This window comes from Nycticebus coucang, chromosome 1 (genome assembly GCF_027406575.1).
Source record: "Nycticebus coucang isolate mNycCou1 chromosome 1, mNycCou1.pri, whole genome shotgun sequence".
In the NCBI taxonomy this organism is placed as follows: Eukaryota; Metazoa; Chordata; class Mammalia; order Primates; family Lorisidae; genus Nycticebus; species Nycticebus coucang.
In genome coordinates, this window is record NC_069780.1 from 123,382,579 (window position 1) to 123,409,663 (window position 27,085).

Consider the following 27,085-nt stretch of genomic DNA (forward strand, 5'->3'; position numbering starts at 1 on the left):
GAAACTAATTTATGGCTTTCACATGAAAGCTATAACCCAGTTACAACCTAAGAGTAGGGGGAAGGGGGAAGGGAGGGGAGGAAGGGGACAGGTAGGCAGAGGGAGGGGGATTGGTAGGATAACATCTGCAGTGCATCTTGCAAGGGTATATGTGAAACTTAGTAAATGTGGAATGTAAATGTCTTAGCACAATAACTAAGAAAATGCCAGGAAGGCTATGTTAACCAGAGTGATGAAAATGTGTCGAACGGTCTATGAAACCAGTGTATGGTGCCCCATGATCACATTAATGTACACAGCTATGATTTAATAATGAAATAATAAATAAAATAAGATAACAAAACATAAAACATAGGGGCAAATTTTTGAGAGCTTGAGTAATTTTTTTTTTTTTAGATAGAACATCAAAGGCATAATCTATAAAAGAACAAATTAATATATTGATTTTTTTATAAAAACTAAAAACTCCTTGCTCTTCAAATGGCACTCTTACAGAATGAAAAGACAAACATTACTGAAAGAAAATGTTTGCCAACTAGAAGCAAGATAAAGAATTTTTATCCAAAACACACAGAAGTCTTTCTAAATTCATTCATAGTAAAACAAAAGAAAATAAAAATGTGCAAAATATTTGAAGAGACATTTCAAGAAGATATAGAAATTAAAAATTAACACAAGAAATTATGCTTATTATAATTAGTCATTAATTTAATACATCCTAATCCATTGAGAAATATGAATATATACATATTAAAAATGACTAAAATTAACACCACTAGCCATATCTACTCTTTATGCGACTGTGAAAAGACAGAAATTCTCCTCCAATATTGTTGAGAATGTAAATTGGTACATCCACTTTGGAGAACAATTTGACAAGTTCTTAAAAAGTTAAATATACTCCTACTATGTGATTTTGCCATTTTGCTCTGAAGCATTTACCCAAGAGAAAAGACACTGCTTTACCATGACCTGTACTCACATGCTCATAGTAGCCTTATTTGCAAAAGACAAAAACTAGAAGTAGCTCAAACATCAACAAGCATATGAACAAGTAAGTTCTGCAAAGATCTTGAAAAAAAAAATACTTCGTTTTATATGGAATCAGGAAAAACCTCGAATAGCCAAGACATTACTCAGAAATAAAAACAAAGCAGGAGGAATTACACTACCAGTCCTCAGACTATACTACAAATCAATAGTGATCAAAACAACATGGTATTGGCACAAAAACAGAGAAGTAGATGTCTGGAATAGAATAGAGAACCAAGAGACGGATCCAGCTACTTACCGTTATTTAATCTTTGACAAGGCAATTAAAAACATTCAGTGGGGAAAAGATTCCCTATTTAACAAATGGTGCTGGGTGAACTGGCTGGCAACCTGTAGAAGACTGAAACTGGACCCACACCTTTCACCATTAACTAAGATAGACTCTCACTGGATCAAAGATTTAAACTTAAGACATGAAACTATAAAAATGCTGGAGGAGAGTGCAGGGAAAACCCTTGAAGAAATCGGTCTGGGTGAGTATTTTATGAGGACCCCCCGGGCAATTGAGGCAGCTTCAAAAATACTACTGGGACTTGATCAAACTTAAAAGCTTCTGCACAGCCAAGAACACAGTAAGTAAAGCAAGCAAACAGCCCTCAGAATGGGAGAAGATATTTGCAGGTTATGTCTCCGACAAAGGTTTAATAACCAGAATCCACAGAGAACTCAAACGCATTAGCAAGAATAGAACAAGGGATCCCATTGCAGGCTGGGCAAGGGATTTGAAGAGAAACTTCTCTGAAGAAGACAGGCCCACAGCCTTCAGACATATGAAAAAATGCTCATCATCTTTAATCATCAGAGAAATGCAAATCAAAACTACTTTGAGATACCATCTAACTCCAGTGAGACTAGCCTATATCACAAAATCCCAAGACCAGAGATGGAGAAAAGGGAACACTTTTGCACTGCTGGTGGGAATGCAAATTAATACATTCCTTTTGGAAGGAGATATGGAGAACACTTAGAGATCTAAAAATAGATGTGCCATTCAATCCTGTAATCCCTCTATTGGGCATATACCCAGAAAACCAAAAATCACATCATAACGAAGATATTTGTACCAGAATGTTTATTGCAGCCCAATTCGTAATTGCTAAGTCATGGAAGAAGCCCAAGTGCCCATCGATCCACAAATGGATTAATGAACTGTGGTACATGTACACCATGGAATATTATGCAGCCTTAAAGAAAGATGGAGACTTTACCTCTTTCATGTTTACATGGATGGAGCTGGAACATATTCTTCTTAGTAAAGTATCTCAAGAATGGAAGAAAAAGTACCCAATGTACTCAGCCCTACTAGGAAACTAATTTGGGGCTTTCACATGAAAGCTATAACCCAGTTACAACCTAAGAATAGGGGGAAGGGAGAAAGGGAGGGGAGGGAGGGGGGAAGTGGGTAGAGGGAAGGAGATCGGTGGGATTACACCAGCGGTGCATCTTACAAGGGTATATGTGAAACTTGGTAAACGGTCTGTGAAGCTAGTGAATGATGCCCATGATCATATCAATATACACAGCTATGATTTATAAACAAAAAAAAATAAAAAATATCAACACAGTAGAATATAACTTCTCAGTAAGGAATAAACTATTAATACGCAACAATTTAGCTAAATCTCAAAGGAGTGAAAGTGGTCATTCCACTCACAAAAACGTCCGAGCTGTCTTCAGGGGAAACAGTTCCGTGGTGACCCTGGTTACAAATGGAGGGAGGATGTGGCTCCTCTTACAAAGTGAATGGCATAGGGAGATTCGGGAGTGGTGCCATCTTTCTGAGTTAACTGAGGAAGTGGTTATGTGAATCTACTCAATTAACATTTATAAAGCAGTACACAAAAATATCATATTTGAGTATTTTTGCTAAAATATTCAAAAAGTGAAAGCTACTTGGATCTTAACATGAGGTGTGTTGGTGTGTATTTGCTTAAGTAAACTTGACTCTGGGAAGCTAAAATATGTACCTTTAAGGATATAAATGGAAAAGAAGAGAAAGATTAGATGGGAAAGAGAGAAACTATACTTCTCTGTGAATATCTCATAAATTTTATATTATAACCATGCAGCTATATATAAAATTAAATTAAATCAAAACAAAAAAATATCACAAATTTAAATTAGGAAGAATAAGATCAACCATATTAGCTTCCTATTACTTCCCTAACAAATCACCACAAACTTAGTTACTTAAAACAAAACAAATTTGTTGAAATATATTATAGCTCTGTAAATCAGAGTCCAGGACAGATCTCATTGGACAAAAACCCAGGATCATTCTCATATTCTAGGGCAGCTGCACGCTATGACTATGCCCATCTTCCTTTATTTTTTTTATTAATTAATTTATTTTTATTGTTAAATCATAGCTGTGTACATTAGTGCAATCAAGGGGTACAATGTGCTGGTTTCCTATACAATCTGAAATATTCTCATCAAACTATTCAACGTAGCCTTGATGGCATTTTCTTAGTTACTGTAGGTAGGCATTTGTATTCTGCTTTTAGTAAGTTTTGCCTCTATTTTTAAAGGTAACAAGGATGTGTCCTATCCTTGTCAAACTACATCTCTTTAATGATCTGCCTCATCACTCCCACCCATATGTAAAGATGTAAAGATATTGCACTTTGAAGAATACATGAGATTAGCCAGATTCATCTGGGCGATCCAGAATACTCTCACAATCTCAACGGCTATACCCTTCATCACATCTGCAGAGTGTTTTTTGCCATTAAAGGTAACAGGTTCACAGGTTTCAGGGAATGAGACACGGACATTTTGGAGAAGGGGGTCCATTTTTTCTCTGCCTCCTTGACTTTTACCATAACGCTATGCATACACACACACACACACACACACACACACACACACACACACACACACACAAATATTTTAAGTGATTTTCATTTAGAATAATGCAGAGAAAAATTATATTTACCTTGACAATATAAAAAGTTATCAGCATGACAAAATGGACAAATTTTAAGTAAAATAACTCAAATACCAGTACGAAATTTGTTTCAAAAATATAAGCATGAGACTAAGACATATTTTCTCTCAAATAGCACCCAATAGGCTCGGTGCCTGTAGCTCAAGCGGCTAAGGCGCCAGCCACGTATACCAGAGCTGGTGGGTTCTAATCCAGCCTGGGCCTGCCAAACAACGATGACAACTGCAACAAAAAAAATAGCCTGGTATTGTGACAGGCACCTGTAGTCCCAGCTACCAGAGAGGCTGAGGCAAGAGAATCGCTTAAGCCAGGAGTTTGAGGTTGCTATGAGCTGTGATGCCACAGCACTCTACCCAGGGCACAGCTTGAGGCTGTCTCAAAAAAAAAAAAGTGCACAATAAATGAGCAATTCCCAGCACTGCTCAGTGAAAAGCATAAAATCAATGACTAAACCCTTCATAATGAGCACTTGTAATATCAGATTGTGGTTTGTAAATAAAAGGAAAGGTTTTGGGGATAGGGGCTGATGATTGATTCCGAATTTGTAATGGAGTTTTATGCAGTGAGGAATAGCTTGTCACGTAGAAAGCCATCCAGATAACACAGACTGGTAGACACATGGAAGAGTAACCTAAATTCCAAGTTTAAAAGTTTCTTATAAGTCATCTATAGGATACTTGCACATTCCTAAAAATAATGACTTCAGTGACCAGATGTCAAATATATCAATATTCATTAGTTGCCTACCTTTGTAATATACTATATTTAGTCTTATGGAGATAAAGACAAAAAAACATAGAAGTCGAGATCCAAGGCAGCTTCTTATTTGAAGGCTTAGTATCTTACTGCTCTGAGAAGTAGTAAACAAAAGGCATATTTTTTAATCTCCAATTTTTTTCTTTTCTTTTTTTTTTTTTTGTAGAGACAGAGTCTCACTTTATCACCCTCAGTAGAATGTTGTGGCGTCATAGCTCACAGCAACCTCCAGCTCTTGGGCTTAGGCGATTCTCTTACCTCAGCCTCCCAAGTAGCTGGGACTACAGGCATCAGCCACAACACCCGGCTATTTTTTTGCTGCAGTTTTGGCCGGGGCTGGGTTTGAACCCAGCACCCTAGATATATGGGGCAGCACCCTACCCACTGGGCCACAGGCACCGCCCTCAATCTCCAATTTCTAAGTGAGACCAAATAATTATGAAGGAAATTGTAAGTTTCTCTAACCAAATACTTTGATTAGAAGACAAGTATAAGTGATTCTGAATATTACCACTTTGACAGTAATTAATAAAGTAACGAATCCAGGCATTGAGTACAAAAGTTCATCAACACCACAAAACGAAGTATATAGATGTTATGCGCCACCTTGTGGAAATACATGGCTCTACCAATGAAATATTTCTGCCTAAAATGGAACCTGAACAATGTCAAGATGCTAGTGGTTTCCCACAGGGAAACATACGTTAAAAATAATGCTATAACTTTAATACTCATAGAAAAATTCAAAATAAGCCAAAATGGGATAACATTACAGACACTTAAACTTGGGTAAAAGAAGGCTGATAATACCCTGTTTTGGCAAGAATGTGCATTTTTTGGATTCTCAATATACTACTGCTACCTGTTTCCCCAAAAATAAGACATCCTCCGAAAATAAGACCTACTTACAGGAAAGATAAGACGTCCCCTGAAAATAAGACCTAGCGCATCTTTGGGAGCACACCTTAAAATAAGACACTGTCTTATTTTCAGGGAAACAGGGTAGTAGTAACAAAAATCCATTTGATTACTGGAAAATGTTTGAGCATGTTAACTAAAGTTGAAAATGCAAGGACTGTATGGCCTAGTATTGTTACTTCTAGGAATATAGCCATCGTAATTATGAAAATATTTCAACATAAGATATTATCAAAATTTTTTCTTACTGAGCATGTTTATAGTAGCCAAATCTCAGAGATGACTTAAAGGTCCATTCACATTAAAATTATAAATAAATAGACAAATTGTTATACTTGTTTGGTGAAATACTATTTAGAAGGGGTAGTGAGCAACTACTGTGCTCATCAACATGAACTAATCTCATGAGCCTAGTTCTGAGTAAAATAACCTAGTCCCAAAATAATTATTACTGTCTGATGCTATGAACATAAATTTAAAAATAAAATATGGGGATACACAACTATGGCATTAGAAATACGCAGAGAGATGAAAAAGAGCTGTTTTCATGAGAGATAAGAGCAGGCCTATGGGGATGGGGTAACTCTGTAATTCTTGATCAGAACAGTGGTTTTATAGATGCATTCAATTTATAAAAAGTAATCAATCCATGTTCTTCTATTTAATAATTTTTGAATTTGTTTTATGTTGCAATAATTCAATTTATCCTTTTTATTCCTTTTATTAAGTCATATACACATAGATCATGAATACATTTATGCCTTTGTGGGGTACAATGTGTTGCTTTTTTATACATTTTAGAATGGTTACATCAAACTAATTAATATAGCTTTCACTTCTTTGCTACCACACTGTTAAGCCATTTATGTTCTGTACTTGGTAGATTTAACATGTACCCTTACAATAGGCTTCATAGGTGTGAGCCCACCATTTACCCTCCCCCTGTCAAACCGCCCCCCTCCCCTCCCATCCCACTCTACTTCTTTCCTTCATCCTGGGCTATAGTTGTGATCTATCTTTCATAAGACAGTGTGAGTAATTATAAATTGGTTTCATAAAAGTATTGAGTACATTGGATACTTTTTCTTCCATTCTTGAGACTCTTTACTAAGAAGAATATTTTCCAGCTCCTCCATGTAAACATAAAAGAGGTAAAAATCTCCATCTTTTTTAGGGCTGCATAGTATTCCAGGGTGTACATATAACACAATTTATTGATCTATTCATGGGTCGATGGGCTCTTGGGCTTCTTCCATGACTTGGCTATTATGAATTGAGCTGCAAAGAACAGTCTGGTACAAATGTCTTTGTTGCAAAGTGACTTTTAGTCTTTTGGACACATGCCTAGTAGAGGAATTGCAGGATCAAACAGCAGGTCTACTTTTAGATCCCTGAGTTTTCTCCAAAGACATTTGAAGGCTTAGTAAAATTGACACATTTCCACTCAGATTAGGAACCAGGCAAGGATGCACACTGTCTGCACTACTTTTAAACATTGTAATGCTAGTCTTAGCCATTGCGATCAGGCAAGAGAAGGCGATCAAGGGTATCTATATGAGGTCAGAGGAGATCAAACTTTCACTTTTTGCAGATGATATGATTGAATACCTGGAAAACCCCAGGGACTCAACTACAAAACTCTTAGAATTGATCAAGGAATACAGCAGCATCTCAGGATACAAAATCAATACTCACAAATCAGTAGCATTTATATATACCAACAATAGTCAAGCTGAAAAAAATCAAGGACTCTATTCCCTTTACAGTGGTGCCGAAGAAGATGAAATATCTAGGAGTGTACCTAACAAAGGACTTGAAAATTCTCTGATATGCTGAGAAAAGAAATAGCTGAAGATGTCAACAAATGGAAAAACATACCATGCTCATGGCTGGGAAGATTCAATTTATCTTAAAATTTGCTACTTCAGTCTTAATTCTGTCTATTGCTTGGAAGTTTTCGAAACAGCTTCTGTGATTGGGTAAGGAACAAAATATAAGATAAAAAGAAATTTATGTTGATTAAATTCAATTTTTTAATTTGGATTTTGATTGAAATTAAAAAAACATTTAATTAAAACTTTTATCATATCTTGTATTTAAACAATTAATGAATATCTAATATTGTAAGAAATCATTTATATTATACACGTGATAATCAGTGTACTATTAAAACACTCTGAAATAATAAATGTGTACTACTAACACTGATAAATGTGTTTTTATATTTTAAATATTCATGTTGACATATGAATAGCTTTTCTTTTATGGAGAAAGTTCTATGATGTATGGAATTTGCTTCAAAATAATACAGCGTGTGCGAGGAAGTGAGGTTAGGGGAAAGCTGTGTGATTATAGAAGAAATAAGATTGGCCATGAGTTTTTAATTATTGAACCAGTAGGTTCATTACATTAAAATTATACTTTAAAAATATAATTAATACAATTAAAATTTTCAATTAAACTTTTTTAAGCTTGAAAATGTTAAAATATGTAAAATATCATATTAACTGCATATAATAATTATAGCCTTACATATGTGAATATGGTATAATAAGTAGTGTATATAATTTCTTTATTTAAAAAGACATCACTTTAAGGGATTAATAATGTATTTGTATTTTTTCCAAAATACCTGTAGTTTTCAGGAAAATAACATCCACAATTGACTTATTTTTCAGGTGCCTACAATATAACTAACTTCAGATGTTCAGAAAGATTCAACACTTTGGACACTAAGAATGTACTATAGCTTTAAGACAAATTAGTTACTTGACATATACTCTTTAATTTATATTAATTACTTTTACACAGATATCCTTCTACATATCCCTATAAATTTCTGAGAAATATCATTATTTGAAGGAGTAAAACGTTCATCAGAAATTAAATGTGACTGAATGCACAGTTGTATCACTGGCCATGTACTGAAATAAAATAGAAAGATACCAGTAACCTTTCAATGACAGCTTCATGGCAGAACATGAAGACAGCTGTGGGTTATTTTCTTGCATAAAAAAATTCATTTAATTTGAATTCATAAAGAATTAGCAGCAAAATTTCAATGAAACATGTAATGTCAAGCTATTTGGAGCAACATATTTTAGCAATCTTTTATAACTTTTTATTGTATTTTTGCCACCAAAGTTCTTGAGGATTTCTTCAACTTTTTGTAAAGTAACCTAAAATTCTTTATGTAAAGATTGGCACATTTATAATTATTCTATTAAATTGTTTTACAAGTGAAGCAGGGCTATAAAACTTCCTCCAGAAGATAGAAGAGCATAGGAAGACAGTAATACGACATTTAACAACCACATTTTCTAGTCATCAACTTCTTATTTGATAGAGTCTTTTGCATAGTTTTAAATTTCGGATCAGTTCAAATACCACTTAAAATTTGAAGGGGGAAAAAGCCACTGTTGCAAATAAATGCAGTTTCTTCTCCATTTTGGATAATTCTATAAAAGATAATGTGTATCAGACAACAATTTAAAGTTTAACATCTTATACACATAATTACTCATGCATTTGTTTTCTCGTCAATTGAATCTGGATCCAATATACTTTATTTTGCTATTTTTTTCTTACAAGTATCTTGGTTTTCTTTGTTGTTTGAGATTAAATAGACACGAATGCTCACGGCAGAGATGGACCATCCTGTTAGAATGTTAAAACTCTAAACTTTATTATAAGTAATCACCACTTAATGCTATATTGCTATGAGATGAGACTCCAAAGTGTGATTCACTAAAATTTATAAATCGAATTATCTCTTATTAATATTCAAAAAAAGTACCAACAAAGTCAGTGATAAAGACCTGTTTGATGGTCTACTGTAAATCAGATTATTCTGCCTTCTCCAAAAGGAAGTGAGGGGTTCTTCCTTCTGAGATAGGCAGAAGAACTTCAAATGTATTAAGCACTGGACCTTAAAAGTGTAGACATTACATCTGCTCACATTCTATTCATAAAAATGTAGTCATATTTGACTGCAAGGGAAGCTGAGAAGTGTAGTAAAAATGGATAGCCTCATAGCCTAGTATATGCCTATTACTATGACATAGAGAATAACAGATGTCACTGAAGAGCTCTCCTGCAGATAACAACTAAAGCAAAGGGTGAGTATGTTGGATTATGAGAAATGGAGAAGTAGGGGTGAATAGAGAGCCAAAGGAACATCCACCCTATGAGAACATGTTTTCGCAAAGGAGTTTTAGGTCATGAATGGCCATAATTAAATCACTTTGGGTACTGTTTTATGTATCCATAAATCAGCTGTTTGAGTTACCTCCGTATCTCTCAAACGTTAGTGAGAAAACTGTGTGTGTGCATGCGTGTGCAAACATGTGTGCATACACACGCGCTCACGGGCATCTGTAAGCATCTGGAAACCTGGAGTTTCTAATAAATTTAGTTAGGTGGAGTAAAGGAATCTGGGAATGCATACAGTGTTTTTGTTGTTGTTGTTGTTTGTTTTGCATACAGTGTTTTTGACAGTATAAATGTCAAATGTTTTTAATGTGTAAAAACCATTAATGACACTTGGGGAAGCTATTTAACAATCACTCCCAATTTCTGCATCCATATATGTATGAAAGTGAGGAAGAGGATATGTTAAACACACAAAACATATATTTTGAAAGCCATGAAGAATGGAAATAGTAAACTTATTAAATTGGCAAAAAATTGTTCAGATCTCTGAAATTAGAGGAAGATGTTTTTTAAAAATGATTACTAATCATAAAAGATAAATTTTTTCAATTTGCCTATAATAAAACTCTAAACATATCCTTACCAAAAAACACAAGAAAAGTAAAAAGACATACGTAGGAGGCTGAGCACCAGGCTTATAGAAGTGGTCACCGGTTCTTGAGGGAGGTGCTGGGAGTGGAACAATCTCCTGGCTGGCATGGAGATGTTTTGCAGCCCAGAGACAAGCCCTCAAGCAACTGCATGCTTTAAAGAGGTAAGATTGGTTGCTCCTTAGCAAGCAGGTGTTATACTTTGAACATTCATGGTGCATCAGGGTGGGAGTCGAGCTGGTGGGGAAAGAGCATGTAGCAATCATTAAGCACTTAGCCCTTGTACATCATCACGGGGCACCACCCACACCTGTTGTATGCTGTTTCAATAAAAGGCCATGACAGAGGTTGCTCAGGGCTTCCTTGCACCTATGGGAAGTCTATCTCTTGCAAGCATTCGTACTTCTATCCACGTCCCAGCTGTTTTATTTGCCCAGTGATGGGGTGCCACAGAGGCACCGACAGACATCTACAATAAAAGCTCTGTAAGTTGACCATCCCTGGGTCTGTAACAAACTGTTCAACACACACAGGTGGTCAACATCAGGAACTGGGCCTACTGCACTGATACGTACATGTACTTTACTCTCTTGTATAAGCTGTTAATAGAAAATAATGTGAAATCGTATATAATCAAAACACAGTAAAATAATATATATAGCATCATACAAAAATCAATATATTTATAGCAAAAAATCAATATATTTATGGCTTTCTTATGGTTTAATCATTCTTTTTGAAAAGTAGAGTTAGTTGGTCTGTTTCTTACTCTTATTTTAAACTCAAGTGGAGACAGCATTCTCAGTGCTGGATACACCACTCAGCACATGGCAGCAAATGACTTCAACTGCATTATCAGATGCCTGGCATCCTCTTCCTGCATTACCAGACGCCTGGCATCCTCTTCCTGCATTATCAGATGCCTGGCATCCTCTTCCTGCATTACCAGACGCCTGGCATCCTCTTCCTGCATTATCAGATGCCTGACTTCCTCTTCCTGCATTATCAGATGCCTGGCATCCTCTTCCTGCATTACCAGACGCCTGGCATCCTCTTCCTGCATTACCAGACGCCTGGCATCCTCTTCCTGCATTATCAGATGCGTGGCATCCTCTTCCTGCATTATCAGACGCATGGCATCCTCTTCCTGCATTATCAGACACCTGGCACCCTCTTCCTGCATTATCAGATGCCTGGCATCCTCTTCCTGCATTACCAGACGCCTGGCATCCTCTTTTGGATTCTCCGCAGTTTCTGTGTCATTCTCACTTGCTTCTTCCACTTCCTCAGCTGTTCCATGCACTTTTATGCAGGTCTGTTTTTCTTTTCTTTTCTTTATTTTCCTTTTATTTTATTTAGTATTAATTAATTAATTAATTTATTTTGGATGGCCTCTTGCTAAGTAGCTTCAGCTGCAGGGTAGTGGCACTATCATAGCTCACTGCACCCTCCAACCCTGAGGCACTAGTGATCCTCCCTGCCTCAGGATCCTCCCTCCTGCAGTCGGGATTACAGGTGCCCACTGTCTAGCCCTAGAAAAATACTTGCACATTTACACTAAAGGACAAAGAAAAAATATTCATGACAATGTTATTCTAACGAATCAAACATTGGAAACATCCCCCAAATCTTTCAAAACATCATACTCTTGCCAAAGACATTAAGAAAAACCCTATAAAGGTCATCCTTATCAATATTTTTTTGGCTAACACAGTACTAAAAGGAAAAGGATAACTGAGAGTTGAGGAAATTATTTTTCTATGTGATATACATAATTTAAAATCACAAAAACATTATTGAATATATATAAAAGAAATCATATTTCACAGATTAGATGCAAATTCACTTATATTAATATGGTCTTGAATTTTAGATACTGACTTTGAAGAAGACCTGCAAGTTTTGGTGTAATACAAGCCAACAATGTACTATGTTGTCAAAGAAAACCCAACTAAGGAGTTTTCAAACTTCCTTACTATAAGCAAAATAAAAAATCTCAGATCCAGAAAGATAGCAATCTCATTTTTCCCTCCTATTCCAAACATTGACAGGCATCTGCATCTAAAATAGGAGATTCAATTAAAAAAACTCATTTATCAGCAGATTTACCTGGAGGTTGAGGACTCTCCAAGTCATGGCAAATAGGAAATGTCAAAAGGAAAAGAAGATATTTCAGCCAAGGTTAGACACTCAAATGCATTCAGAGTAAAATAATTCTGCTTTCTTGAGATAGGCCTGATAAGTATGATAAATACGAGAAATAGAAGAAATGACTAAATTTAGAACTTATGCACTCTATCTTATAAAAGATAGAATAGAATCAATTAGAATAGTCTACCTTGAAAAACGAGTTTAGTTTACCACTGGAAATATTCAAGTGCAGATGAACTGATCAGTTTTCAGCACTGAAGAAAAGGTTTGATTAATTTTTTTATGCATTATCTTTGTCTTATAAAATCTATTATTTTATTATTATTTGACTTTCAAGACAAAACTGTTATTATTTTAGAGAAAGAAGGACAGATAGAATCAGACTCTGTGTCCCAGGCTGCCTCATTAGCAACATTATAGCTCACCACAGACTCCAACTCCAGGGCTCCAGTGATCCCTCTGTTTCTCCCAAATACCTGAGACCATATGTACGTGCCATCACCCTTAGCTAATATTTTTATCATTTTTTTCTAAAGAAACATGTTCTGCTATGTTCTCTGGCTGTTCTTGAGAACAGCTCTGGCTTCAAAGGATCTTCCTTCAGCCTCCTCAGTGGCTGGGATTACAGGATGAACCATTGCACCTGACTCTCAAATATACTTAAAAACATACCATTATACTTAAAAAGAGTTTTATGAATTGATCTTGGTGGCTCATATCTATAATCCCAGGTCTTTGGGAAGCTTAGGTAGGGGTATAACTTGAGGCCAGGCATTCAAAACCACCCTGAGCAATGCAGTAGGCACCCATAATCCCGACTACTCCACAGGCTGAGGCAGGAAGCATCACTGGAGCTCAGGGGTTGGGGTGCAGTGCGTTGTGATAGTGCCACTGCACTATAGCTGGAGCTACATAGCAAGAGGCCATCTCAAAAAATAATAATCATCACACGATTAAGAGTGTATTCAAAAAGAATATTTTAGAAAAGAGAAGGAATTTTAACAGCAAGTATTAATTTACTTTGTATTGTCTATATCAGATCAATTAAATAAATAGACGTTGTTAAACTCATATTTGTTCCAAACTTCTAGACGAAATCTCCACGTATATCTACATTCATGTCCTCTCTACATTAGGCACTACGGAAAGATAATGTATTCTATTCTGACTGTGTTTAAGTGGAAAGTACAAAATTGCTCTTCAAAAGTTTGATTTTTAGGTTTCATTTTCTATTTTGCCTGTGGTTAAGACAATTGCCAAGGCTTTATTTCAAGTGATTCAAATTGTACTTTAGTGATAATTGTGCCTAAGTGCTCTTAATGTGACTTAAGTGAAATCTTTAAATCTATTCCTTCTAAACAAAACATAATTGCGATTCAGTGTTATTCAACTGAAATTTTAGGTGCACATCCTTTAAGGTGTTATGATTATATTCATTCCTACATTGTGAAGTACTGGTTTTAATTTATGTGTAAAGGTTATTTTTTTAATGACGATAATGATTTTCTTGTGTTTGCCAATGGAAACAATCATATGAGATAAAAATAGCACAATATATAATTTGATGGAATTTTCAGTCCTCAAACCCTATTTCCAATTTATTCTTAATTTTTTTAGTACTTTTAACACAAAATAACAATGAAAATTAACTATACATAGTAAGGCATCATATAAGAAATTTATGTGTAGTATCTCAGTTAAACTTTCAAAAAACTCATGAATAAATATTTGTCCTTCTATTTTAGAACTTAATTAAGCTTTCTTTCTTAAACTTTTGGTATACTTCCAAAGACCAAGATAATGTGAGGTTTAGGTTTCTGGTGGAGTTTTATGGCCAATATAACTAATATATAACTAATATATATTTGCCATAAAAGCATCTCAACTTACTGCTCATGGTGGGGGTAGATGTAAAGGATAGAAGGAGCACATTTACTAGGTTAAACTGTTGCTAATTCTGCCTGATGTGTTCTGTGGTGCGCTGTACATACTCACTTGCAGGGTCAGATGGCCAAGGAAGAAACATGTGGCTTTTTTATAAAGTGGGGAGATCTCTTGTTAAGAAACAGTTAGCTTTTTTATAAAGTGGGGACATCTCTTGTTCCTACCGCACTCCCTGGCTAGTCCAGGCCCACATACGTAAAAATGCTGTAACGAGTTTATCTTTCAGCACTGGGCAGTTTTATGCCTTAAGATGTAAATGGTGAATATATTCTTGAATGCAGTGGTGATCAGAGGACAGGGAAGGGTGAAGATGCAGAGATTAATGGGCCTAATTTCCATATTTGTCAAAAAACTAGAGTGAAAAGTCAGCCTAAAATCTCAACTTTTTTGGTAAAATAAAAAGTTGGATGAATCCTAAGAAAGGAGGATGGTTTTTAGTAAATCTTGTTGCCTATTAAGCAGAGATTTACAGGTGATCTGTGAAGGGGAATTTGTACTGCTACACATTAACAGAAGGTAGAGAGTAAAACAGTCTTAACTGCTTGCCTTTATGGTATTGAAGCTCTTTTAATGCCATTTTAAATTTGCTTAATTTAATCCTTCTATTAATTTAAAAGAACATAAAAGCCACTCGTTTTATAGTCCTACTTTATTTTGCCTTCTGTGGACTTCTGTTTTAATTCATTTCATGGTGGCTGTAGGCAGGCAAACTAGGCCCGTCACACTGCCCCTCAGCACTGCCACCAAGCCCCACATCACTCACTCAAACATGGATACCTTGTATTTTCTTATTTTACTTATGTTCTCTTCTTTTTTACATGCAGAGGAATACAAATAATGTTCTTTTAAAGGCAAAGAATACAAAGCGGTTTTCTAGTATTCTGCTTTGAGGCATGCTGTGAATGATCTGTAGCCTCTGTCTCATGATAAGGGTGGGGTTTGGGAGGGGTCTGGTAAAGGGCAAGTCGTGTGGTCTGAATAGCTTCTTCTCATTGTAAGTGGGACAGGAGTTGCTTGTGATGTATAGTTAAGGACATATTCCTCTCTGTTAAATTTGTGGCTGTGGAATTCTGGCCACTTAAGAGCCCTAAGTATGGCTAGTCTTGCTCTGAGGACATAGACATCTCTGGAGTTCACTCCTTCTTGTAGTGCCCTTTAGGGTCACATCGACCTGAGAGTTATTGAGTACGCTTATTTCCAGTGTCCCTTGACAGGTAACTTGCAAAAATGACAATACTGCTCTACAATCCAAGGGATATCTAGTCCTCCAATAATCGATATGTATCCATTAGGATTGTAATAATACAGATACTCTACTATGTACTGAGACTTAGAAGAGAAATACAGATGTATTCTATTATTTATTCCTCACAGTAAAGGTGTTATTTTTATTTTATAGAATAGGAAAGTAGCAGAACTTTTTGAGTCACAGCTTATTTCCTATGTAGTTTCTAGCAGAGAATCTATCCCTCTAATAAACCCCTGACTGCCCTAATACCTGCTTCAGCCGTGACCTTACAAGGGGAGAACTATCCTGAAGTTAAACTACTTTATTTCTTGTAGGGCATAATTTCTAATTTTTTGGACTTCTTTTTGCAATATTTTTCACAGACAATATTTAAATTTATTGATAAAGTATAGTGAAAATATGTCATATAGGTCACAAATAAAGCCTCAATTATGCTGATACACCTATGCACTTGGACCATCCATGTAATATATGTATAGATAAACAGACTCTTCTGTAGAAGTAATCAGAGCAAATTATTTAAGAGAAAACCAATTAATTCAAAATAAATCACAGTATCTGATAACCCTACATTTTTTTCTTTTACACTGCTTGTCCATTGAACATTCTGGGACATTTTATCCTTGCTAATATATTTAGAATTGTTCACTTCTAGGTAACATGGCCAGCTTTTTTTAATGTGCTAGAAATTTGTAATCTTGGGGTCTATTGTGGAAAATAATCAGTGTTCAAACTGAATTTAATGCAGAGTAATAGGTTATGATGTGGCTGAATGTGAGCTGTACAATACTAAGTAACACTTAAATAAGAAATATTACATGTGATATTTTATCAACTAAAAAATAATTTTAATACATAAACTATTTAGGATATAAAAGAATATAAAGAGAAGGCAGGGAGATCATGAAGCCCGAGTTCAGGATGTTGCTTATTGTAAGAGGAAAAAAGGCAAGAAATTGAGATGGAGACTGACCACACAGAGAGATTTTTAAAGTCTTAACGTCTGTTTTTCTTGGTGGGTTCCTACACTCTTGTTATATTATAGTGCACATAAATATGATCATATGTGTGTTCTTATTTATATAAAGAGAAAGCTTTATATAGACCCAGGATTGGAGTGTGTCATGAGGCAAAAATTTTGCTTAACCTAATTGTTTGTACTGAAATATTAACAGAAAAATAAATACATAAACGTAGGGCATGAGATGAATTTCTAGCTCAGCTAGAATTTGCTAGCTTCCACTTCTTGAGTGAGTTGCTTAGTATTTCTGACCTTAATTTACTGAAATATGAGCCTGGAGAAATGATACTTATCTCCCCAGGCCGTGGAGAGGATTAAATGATGCAATTATCCTGCTTCCTGGTTAGACTAAAAAGGTTATTTACTTTTTCCTCTTAAAAAATTAAAGTTACTCAATTCTGAAATAAAATTAACAGATATATGTGGCTAAAATTTGAAAGCGCTAACAACGTGTATATCATTTTATTTACTGTATTTCTATGACTTGTAGGTTTTCTGTACAAATATGTATCATAAGAGAAAGTATAAAAATAATTCATTATATTAAATAAATAAGTGAAAAATCATAATTAGAGAATTCAACACCAGGTGCTAAGAAGTTAAAAGAAGTCACTTGTCATTCTTTTGTGAATCTTAGTTACTTTCTATAATCAAGGGAAAGTGTGTGTGTGTTTATTTATTTTCTGCAGATTTGGTTGACCGTCACCTAACATTTTCTTCAGTAATATGTTGGGAAATAATCTCACTGAAAATTAGCCATTATTTATAAGGCTAGTTAATTAAAAAAAAAAAGATTCAATATAAAAGTGTCCTGAATTTTACAGTCAGATTGGTACCTTGGTCTAACGAAAGATCAGGAGCAAAAAACAAAAAAAGAAATGGATACGTACTTTGAAAAGCCTGTAAAAATATATCTGCACATTGATTAGAATAAATAGGCCAATTTTGTGGGTTCAATGCTTGCAACAGAAAATGTCTCTGCAGCAGTGGTGAGGAATCACTCACAAACTGTTTCTAAGTCGATCTGACACAGAGAAGCTCAGTGTGGATCACAAATTTTATGATCCTTCTATTTTGTCACATTTGAATACCTAAGTATATAGTTTTTAATTTGTCAGTAATAGTAATTTTTAAAAACCTATTTGCGGCTTTCTAAGGAAAGCCATTGACCTTGGTACTAAGGATTTATTTGTATAATAAAGATTCAGTGGTTTCTGATCTTAAAGGTGTAGGATAGCTCTGGAGACTAAAACTATATGTTGAATATATAATACACATTTTCTAAGGCTAAGGCTAACAGAATGTATTGCCAACATGGCTCAGGCTGTTTTTTAACTGTTCTACTATTAGTATCACATCAATTTTTTTAAAAGTCTATGGAATTGTCACTATTATTTTCAGTTCATGTCACAAATGATATCATACGGCACTCTAAATACAATGTACTCAGCCCTACTATGAAGCTAATTTATAGCTTTCCTATGAAGGCTATAACCCAACTATAGCACAAGAATATGGGGAAAGGGTCAAGGGAGGGGAGGGGAGTGGGGAGGTTGGAGTGGAGGTAATGGGTGGGGCCACACCTACGGTGCATCTTAGAATGGGTACAGGCGAAACTTACTAAATGCAGAATACCAATTCCTTCATACAATAACTAAGAAAATGCCATGAAGGCTATATTAAACAGTTTGATGAACATATTTCAGATTGTATATGAAACCAGCACATTGTACCCCTTGAGTGCACTAACGTAAACAGTTATGATTTAATTAAAAAAATATTTCAGAAGGCACTCTAAATCGGGAGTTTTGATTGGCCCCTAGCTGCTAACTCCAATTATTTGATTTCAACCATTATGCTAACTTAACTTTTATTTCTCCAGTGATGCACACAATAATCTGATAGGTGAAGAATGATGAATGAGTACATCTGACAATCAGAGATCTAAATTTCAGTGGATGGAGATAACATACCTGTTGGTCTTAAGAAATAGTTTTATTGAGAAGTCTTAATATGATGCACAGATAGGACAGAGATAAATTGCTAGCATAATGACAATATGACGAAATTGCGACCAAAAGAGTTGGTTTTACTGAATGGCCAGCTACCATTCACGCATTTATTTATTCATTCAATAGAGCTTTACTGAACATATACTATGTGCCAGCACTTATTTTTTAATTACGGTATGGTACTAGAGATTCAAAATTTTTACTGTAAGGCCACTGTAAGCTATCATGTAGTGAGGAGAAAATGGCATGAATCGTAAATCACACAAGATTACACATAACAAATGGCAGAGGCTATCCAATTCTAAATAGATACCATGGCTCATCGATGTAACAATAAGGAATGTGATTAGGTGATAATTAAGAGGCATTATTAATAAGGCATTACCATTATTCACCATCATCTACTTTTCTTCTCCTTCCTGGGCAGAGAAATAACTATGTTCTCAGCACCCCTGTAGTTAGTTGTGGTGATTAGATGAATTCTGTCTTGTGGACTGTAATCAGAAATGATCTATGTAACTGGTGACCCAAAGCATAAAACAGGTATGACCCCTCCCTGGTTCTTCTTTCCTGGCCGTTGAGACAAAGCCTCAGTATGAGATGGCAGAGCCTGCAAGACAAAGGAAGCTTGATGGCCATGGGAGGCAGTCGCCCCATAGAGTTTCGCAAACTTATCAAGACAATGACACGACAGTAAATTTAATACATTAACTCACTAAGATTTGGAGGTTGAATTTTACTGCAGCATAGTTCAACTTAATCAGGCTAAAGCAAATGATTACCCTTGTCTTTTGAAAAATTATGCCTGAAAAGAAGAGGATGTGAAACTAACTGCAGGGTCATGTATAAGAAGTTAAGGATCCCTTTCTTCATTTTCTAATGATGATTTTCATGTATTTTTGTAGCTGAAGTGGTCATTTCTAAAATTATAAAATTTTATAATATAGCTATGATCTTTTGTAACTGTAATAGTTCATGAGTCTATAATGTATCATCTTGGAAAATTTTAAAATGGTGGGTGTGTGAAAAAATGTTATTGAGAGAATGGACATGGCTTTGTCCCTTCAAGATAGTGAAGAATATAAAAAAGAATTATCTAACTTTGATAGCTAACATGCCTGGACAAAAGGAGGTGGACGAAAGTGTTTCTCCTTTGTGATGTGTGCCTACCCTTTGGTTCTAATGAGAGATTAATATTTGGTTTGAAGTAGAGACATTTTTTGCTAAACGTATGGAGAATATTTTCCTTAAGATAAATTAAATATACTAAATTACTTAGTATTCAAAGTGTTTGGTAATAACTTACATTCACTTATTAAAATTATGCGTAATAGCTTATCATGATCTTCCAGTCAAGCCTTCTTACAACATGCTATATAATTTACATTACAATTCATTAGGATGAGTAGCAGAATTTATTAAATTTAGATATATTATGAATAGAATTTTATCGGTGATATTACATTATGAGTCACCAAAACATTTTACATACTGCATATTTTAATTCTACAAAGTCCTGTTTAGTAGTTCCCATTATCTATTTCCTAGGTATAATGAATACAGTAAATGTCAAGGAAAACATTTTTTTAATAAATGAATTAGCCAAACTCTCTGTACTTCCTGGGTAAAGAAGAGACTCACGTTTTTATAATTAAGGGAAAAGATACTGTCTTCTCTCATCTCTTCTTCAGAAATACATGAGTGTAATGGCCATGGGGGTTCAGAATTGCAGGGCGACAGCACTGGCAGGGCCCAAGAAGTGGGGACAGAACCATAAACTGTCCAAAACTGTGATCGCTTTCCAGCTGATGGTAGCAATAACCAGAAAAGCCTCCCCCGTGGTTATTCATCCTCTCCATCCAAACTGTTCAGATCACCCTACAAAGAAATAAAAACAATGCGTTTATTACTTACTTTCTTTAATGTAAGATAGAATAGAAAATTGTTCTTAGGCATTTCCATAATAGCCTTGAAGCAATTCAGCTACTTTTTAACAAAACTAAGCTTAGCCAGAAATTTTCTCAAGTCTGAGTCCAGTTATTTGAGCCTTTTTTTACCCAAATCTCAAAAACAAAAAGGAAATATTTTGTTCATTACTTAGAGCTGTCAGTAAATATTGTTTCTAAGTCACATTTATTTTTATTTTACATTTGTTCACAAATGACAAATAGTAAGAACTGCATCCCTGTGTTCTCACTAAGTAAACGCTAGAGTTCAAATTTAAAGATTTATCCTCTGGTTCTTCAAGTTGAAAAAGGGTCACAAATGATGAAACATGATCCATCTGTCTCTCTTCACTGAAACAGATAACTGTCTTTACTCATGTGAAGCTAATTATTGCATATGGTGGAGATGGTTTGGGGAATGCATGTGTGCGTGCAACAGGTGAACAGTGGAAGCAAGGCTGCACCAACCCAGCTAAATCACTTTCTTTCGCATCTCTGTTCACACAACATCCTCAGATATGCACCTCAAGCTGTAGAGAATACAGCAGCCGTATGTGCCACCTGTTACTCTGCTCATTCCAGAGAGCTAAAGCACAATTCTTTTATAAAACTGGCTCAATGTCCAGATCAGTCCAGCCAATAAGTGATGTCCAGTCTTCAAACCAATCTACAACCACAAAGTATCTTTTCTCCTTCCTTGATTAAGAAAACTTTATGAGAAACCCTAATAATGAGATTGAAAAACTTGATGCCATTCCTCTTAATAATATGGATTTGTCAATATATTATCTAGAAGGTCATGCCTAAAGCATTGTTTAAGTAATGGTCTGGAGTGAAAGTCAAAGGCTTGAATGTATTCAGCAGCTCTAAAGATAACTTTTAAGCATCTATATTGATAGTTAATTTGTAGATTTCACCATGATTTCTAGGGAAATTTTAAGAGAAATTAATGAATCATGTGCAGGAACAGACGCTTTATGAGCTGTTAGCTATTTTATTTTATTAGCGTTTTTCATAGTGGTATTATGTTCAGTTTCTCCATTTGAGGGATATAAAAATGATGAAAAGTATTAAACACCATGGATGGATTTCCAAATGTTAAAATATCATTCTTAATTTACCTCATGAAAGTTTAATTTAGTTGAAGAAATTTTAAATCAAAACAACATAGTTACTGCTTTTCCTTTTTCATTATGTTGGCAACATTTTCAACAAAATGGAATTTTGAATTGCTATAAATGGTCAAGAAAATTTAGCAAAAGTGCCAACTTCTACCTATTTTTAAAATTTATTTATTCACATTGTAATTCTATGACCTATGAATTAGTGGGCATTACTAGGTTGAATGCGATTGCCATCTTTTGCAAGCAGAGAATTAATGAGGGTTGGAAAAGAGGAATGTGGAGGTTAAGTTGACCTAGTACCTTTGTGACCTGGAAAAATCCTAAAAATTCTAAATACAAAATTTTGTATAGAATTTCAAATTTCTATTAAGGCAGCTAAAGCTGAACTTGGTGGGGTAGGCTGGCTCAAACCTGTAGTCCCACCTACTTGTGAGGCTGAGGTGGGACCATCCCTTGAGCCCCTGAGTTGGGGCTACTGATTTTAGTATGATAGTATCTCTGCGCTCTAGCCTAGGTGACAGAGAAAGACCCTTTCTTTAAAAAAAAAAAAGCAGACAAAAGCAACAACAAAAGAATTGAACTGGGTAGTATGTCATAAAATAGGGAGAGCTCAAAGTCTTCAAATTAGGACAGTCTCCTAGCCAGATAAATTATGTATTTTCTTTAATAGTTAACACAATTTAGCACATGTTCTAAGATGGTAACATGCTGCTTCTTTAGTCTCTTTTCCTTCCTTTGTTTGTAAGTGTAGTAAATTTTCATTGTCCCCACAGCTTAGTGGTAGATATGATATACAAGGTTTCTCTAGCCAATGAGCACCTCACATTAGGTCTGACACTGAGGAAGATGCTACAGAAGGTTCACAGGGGCCAAGAGGAAGGTGCCACAAAGTATTTTCTTTTCCTTCCTTCCTTCCTTTGTTACTTCCTTCCTTCCTTCCTCCCTCCCTCCCTCCCTTCCTTCTTTTTGAAAGGCAAATAGACGGATTTAATGAAGGATTATCTCACAAAATACTTTCAATGTCTGTTCAGAGAGGATTGCCAAAAGGTGTGGAAAGGTAGGAAAGCAGGAGATTTGAAATTTTCTGCTTGAAAATATTAAGATTTGTAGAGTCAAAAACTTTATTTAACCCTCTGTATTCTAATTCTATTCTTTTGTGCACTTAGGACAATACCTGAGAATGAGAGAATATTAATGAGATCTCCTGAGAATGAGAGAATATTAATTGACAAAATTTAGTATAGAATTTCAAATTTCTATTAAGGTAGAACATAGATAACGTAGAATAAGTTTCACATTTAAAGGATCTGTTCAAACACTATACTACTATATACATTGACTTTCTACTCATGTTTTAAGGAAAGAACTATACAGGCAACGTTATGGATTTTTTCTTTTTCTTTTTTTTAGCTACTTAAGCAAATGTAATTTTCTGGTTTATACAAAGAGCTAATCTTGCTTCTCCATCCCCAAAAGACATATATTTGGTGATGGTTAAGAACTTCTCAGGTGGGGGGAGATTAAAGATGATGGCCAAGTAACAGCTTCCCTGCAACTGGGAACAGCGAGTCTGGGGAGACAAGACTCCAGGCATCTCTGGCTGGTGGGATCTGCCTATAATCATCCCTTTGAGGATACAGGGAGCCAGCAAGGGACTTCTGGACCCCAAGAGGAGGACAAAAACAGTGGAAAACTGGCAAGTGGTTGCGTGTGTTCGAATAACCTAATCACGCCAGCAACTGTAAGTACAAGCAGCAGTGAGACTGCAAACCGGAAAGGCCTTATCTGTGAACTGTTTCGGTGTTCTTGGACTTGGCACTCAGTTGAACTGCCTTGGGGAGAGCTTGAGCAGGAGTGTGGAGAACTTTGGGCATTGTCTGGGGCCCCAGACTGAGCCACTGAGCTGGGCGCAGGAAGCCATTGTGAAAGAACTGCCCCGGCAAGCTCCGCCCTCAGGGTCTCAGAGCAAGGATTGGGAGGGTCAAAGTAACCTACTGACTGAGCAGCTTAAAGGCGGGACTGAGCTGCCTTACAGCCTTAATCCTTAGGGGCAGAGTGAGATGGTTTTGGCACACTGGTGTCTTGGGCTGTTGCCCTGAGTAGAGTGCCATGACATCACAGCTCATAGCAACCTCAAACTCCTGGGCTTGGCACCACCCAGACCTCCAGAAGAGCTGTGCAGCGACGCCTGACCAGTGACCTGCACCTACCCGGCCTCCACATTCCCTGACCAGGAACTGCGGGAGCCACACAACCCTGCGTCCTCCCTCCTGTGTCCTCCAAGCTTCCACACTAGCCCGTTCATCTGGACAGGGACTCTGGTAGCTGCATGCCCTTTGGAGCCCTCCCTGCCTCTGCACAGAGCTCTTCTCCTGGCCAGAGACTGTTGGAGCCTTGGGCTCTCTGTGCCAAAGTCACTGGGTGCCTGGCACTCCCAGAACTGTGTGCACCACCCCCAGCCCTGTTGCTGGATCTGGGTGTGTCACTAACCGGAGCTGCTTCCACTCCCAAAACTCCTTAGCTAGAGCAGCCCCAGAGGCTCTACTCAGGGTCACTTCCTACAAAGATCCAGCAACAATAGAGTGATCCCGCTGGGGTCAAATCTTGGAGAGACACCTCCCCAACTCTGAGGACAGCCAGAGGCAACGGTAAAAAGCAATCACAAGGTGAAATCAACAGAAAAACTCTGGCAATAAGAATAATCAGAGTAGATCAACTCCCCCAAGGATCAATGGGGCAGAAACAGCACAAGACCCCATGCACAAACAAATAGCTGAGATGTCAGAAATTGAATTCAGGATCTGGATAGCAAATAAGATTGAATTAGAATTCCAAAAGTTATCTCAAGAATTCAATGGATTCAAAGACCAAATCACCAAAGATTTTGACACATTGAGACAAGAAGTTACATCCCTCAAAAGATTTGAGAAACACAGTAGAATCCCTCAGTAAAAGAATGGAGCAAGCAGAAGAAAGGATTTCTGACATTGAAGACAAAACTTTCAAATGCTCCCAAACCCTCAAAGAAGAAGAGAAATGGAAAGTAAAAAGAGACCACTCTCTCAGAGAGCTCTCGGATAATTTGAAGAAAACCAATATTCGTCTTATAGGGATCCCCGAAAGTGACGAAGTGGCTTCACAAGACACAGAGTCTCTTTTCCATGAGATTATGAAGGAGAACTTTCCAGACATGACAAGAGATTCCGAAATTCAGATAGCAGACAGTTTCAGAACCCCAGCATGACTCAACCAAAATAAGACATCCCCCAGACACATCATAATCAATTTCACTAAAGTTAATATGAAGGAGAAAATTCTGAAAGCTGCCAGATGAAAGAAAACCATTACCTACAAGGGGAAGAATATCAGAATAACTGCAGATCTCTCTGCTGAAACCTTTCAAGCTAGAAGAGGATGGTCATCGACTTTTAATCTCCTAAAACAAAATAACTTTCAACCCAGGATCCTGTACCCAGCTAAACTGAACTTCATTTATGACAGAGAAATTAAATACTTCAATGACATTCACATGTTGAAGAAATTTGCCACAACTAAACCAGCTCTCCAGGACATTCTTAGACCTATCCTCCATAAATAACAGCGTAATTCTCCACCACAAAAGTAAACCCACACAAAAAATTTTTGATCAAATTCCAACTTCCACAGTCGCAAAAGGATTAAAAATGTCCACCGGTCTCTCGAAAGGCTTATCAATACTCTCAATTAATATGAATGGTTTAAATTGTCCTTTAAAGAGGCATAGGTTGGCAGACTGGATACAAAAACTCAAGCCAGATATCTGCTGCATCCAAGAATCCCATCTTACATCCCTTTAGCAGTCCTGGATAGATCCTCCAAAAAGAAGCTAAGCAAAGAAATTTTAGATTTAAACTCAACCATTCAACATCTGGACTTAACAGACATCTACAGAACATTTCATACGAAAAAAACCTGAATACACATTCTTCTCATCAGCCCATGGAACATACCCCAAAATCAACCACATCCTAGGCCACAAATCTAACCTCAGCAAATTTAAAAAAATTGAAATTATTCCTTGCATCTTCTCAGACCATCATAGAATAAAAGCTCAACTCAATAACAACAGGAACCTGCATACCCATACAAAAACATGGAAGTTAAACAACCTTATGCTGAAGGATACATGGGTTATAGACGAGATTAAGAAGGAAATCACCATATTTTTTGAACAAAACAACAATTAAGACACGAATTACCAGAACCTCTGGGATACTGCAAAGGCAGTCCTAAGAGGGAAATTTATAGCACTGCAAGCCTTCCTCAAGAAAAGGGAAAGAGAGGAAGTCAATAACTTAAAGGAACATCTCTAGCAACTGGAGAAAGAAGAACACTTCAACCCCAAATGCAGCAGAAGAAAAGAAATAACTAAAATCAGAGCAGAATTAAATGAAATTGAAAACAAAAGAATTATACAACAGATCAATAAATCCAAAAGCTGTTTTTTTGAAAAGATCAATAAAATAGATAAACCTTTGGCCAACCTAACCAGGAAAAACAGAGTAAAATCTCTAATTTCATCAATCAGAAATGGTAATGATGAAATAACAACAGACCCCTCTGAAATTCAAAAAATCCTTAACGAATACTACAAGAAACTCTACTCTCACAAATATGAAAATCTGAAAGAAATCGACCAATACCTGGAAGCATGCCACCTACCAAGATTAGCCAGAATGAAGTGGAAATGTTGAACAGGCCTATATCAAGTTCTGAAATAGCATCAACTATACAAAATCTCCCTAAAAAGAAAAGCCCAGGACCAGATGGCTTTATGTCAGAATTCTACCAAACATTTAAAGAAGAACTAGTACCTCTACTACTAAACTTCTTCCAAAATATAGAAAAAGAAGGAATATTACCCAGCACATTCTACGAAGCAAACATCACCTTGATCCCCAAACCAGGGAAAGACCCAACAAGAAAAGAAAATTATAGACCAACATCACTAATGAATATAGATGCTAAAATACTCAATAAGATCCTAACAAAAAGAATCCAACAACACATCAAAAAAATTATACACCATGACCAAGTTGGATTTATCCCAGGGTCTCAAGGCTGGTTCAATATACGTAAATCTATAAATGTAATTCAACACATAAACAAACTTAAAAATA

The 27,085-nt window shown here is 36.1% G+C and overlaps 1 long non-coding RNA gene across 1 annotated transcript in view; it reads left to right on the forward strand.

The window, feature by feature from the left end:
• LOC128589173 (uncharacterized) overlaps positions 1-27,085 on the forward strand; it is a 145,416-nt gene that overhangs the window by 105,818 nt on the left and 12,513 nt on the right. The window contains exon 2 of the long non-coding RNA XR_008380862.1: positions 7,444-7,656. This is a non-coding gene — a long non-coding RNA (uncharacterized LOC128589173). The remainder of the gene's footprint in view (positions 1-7,443; positions 7,657-27,085) is intronic.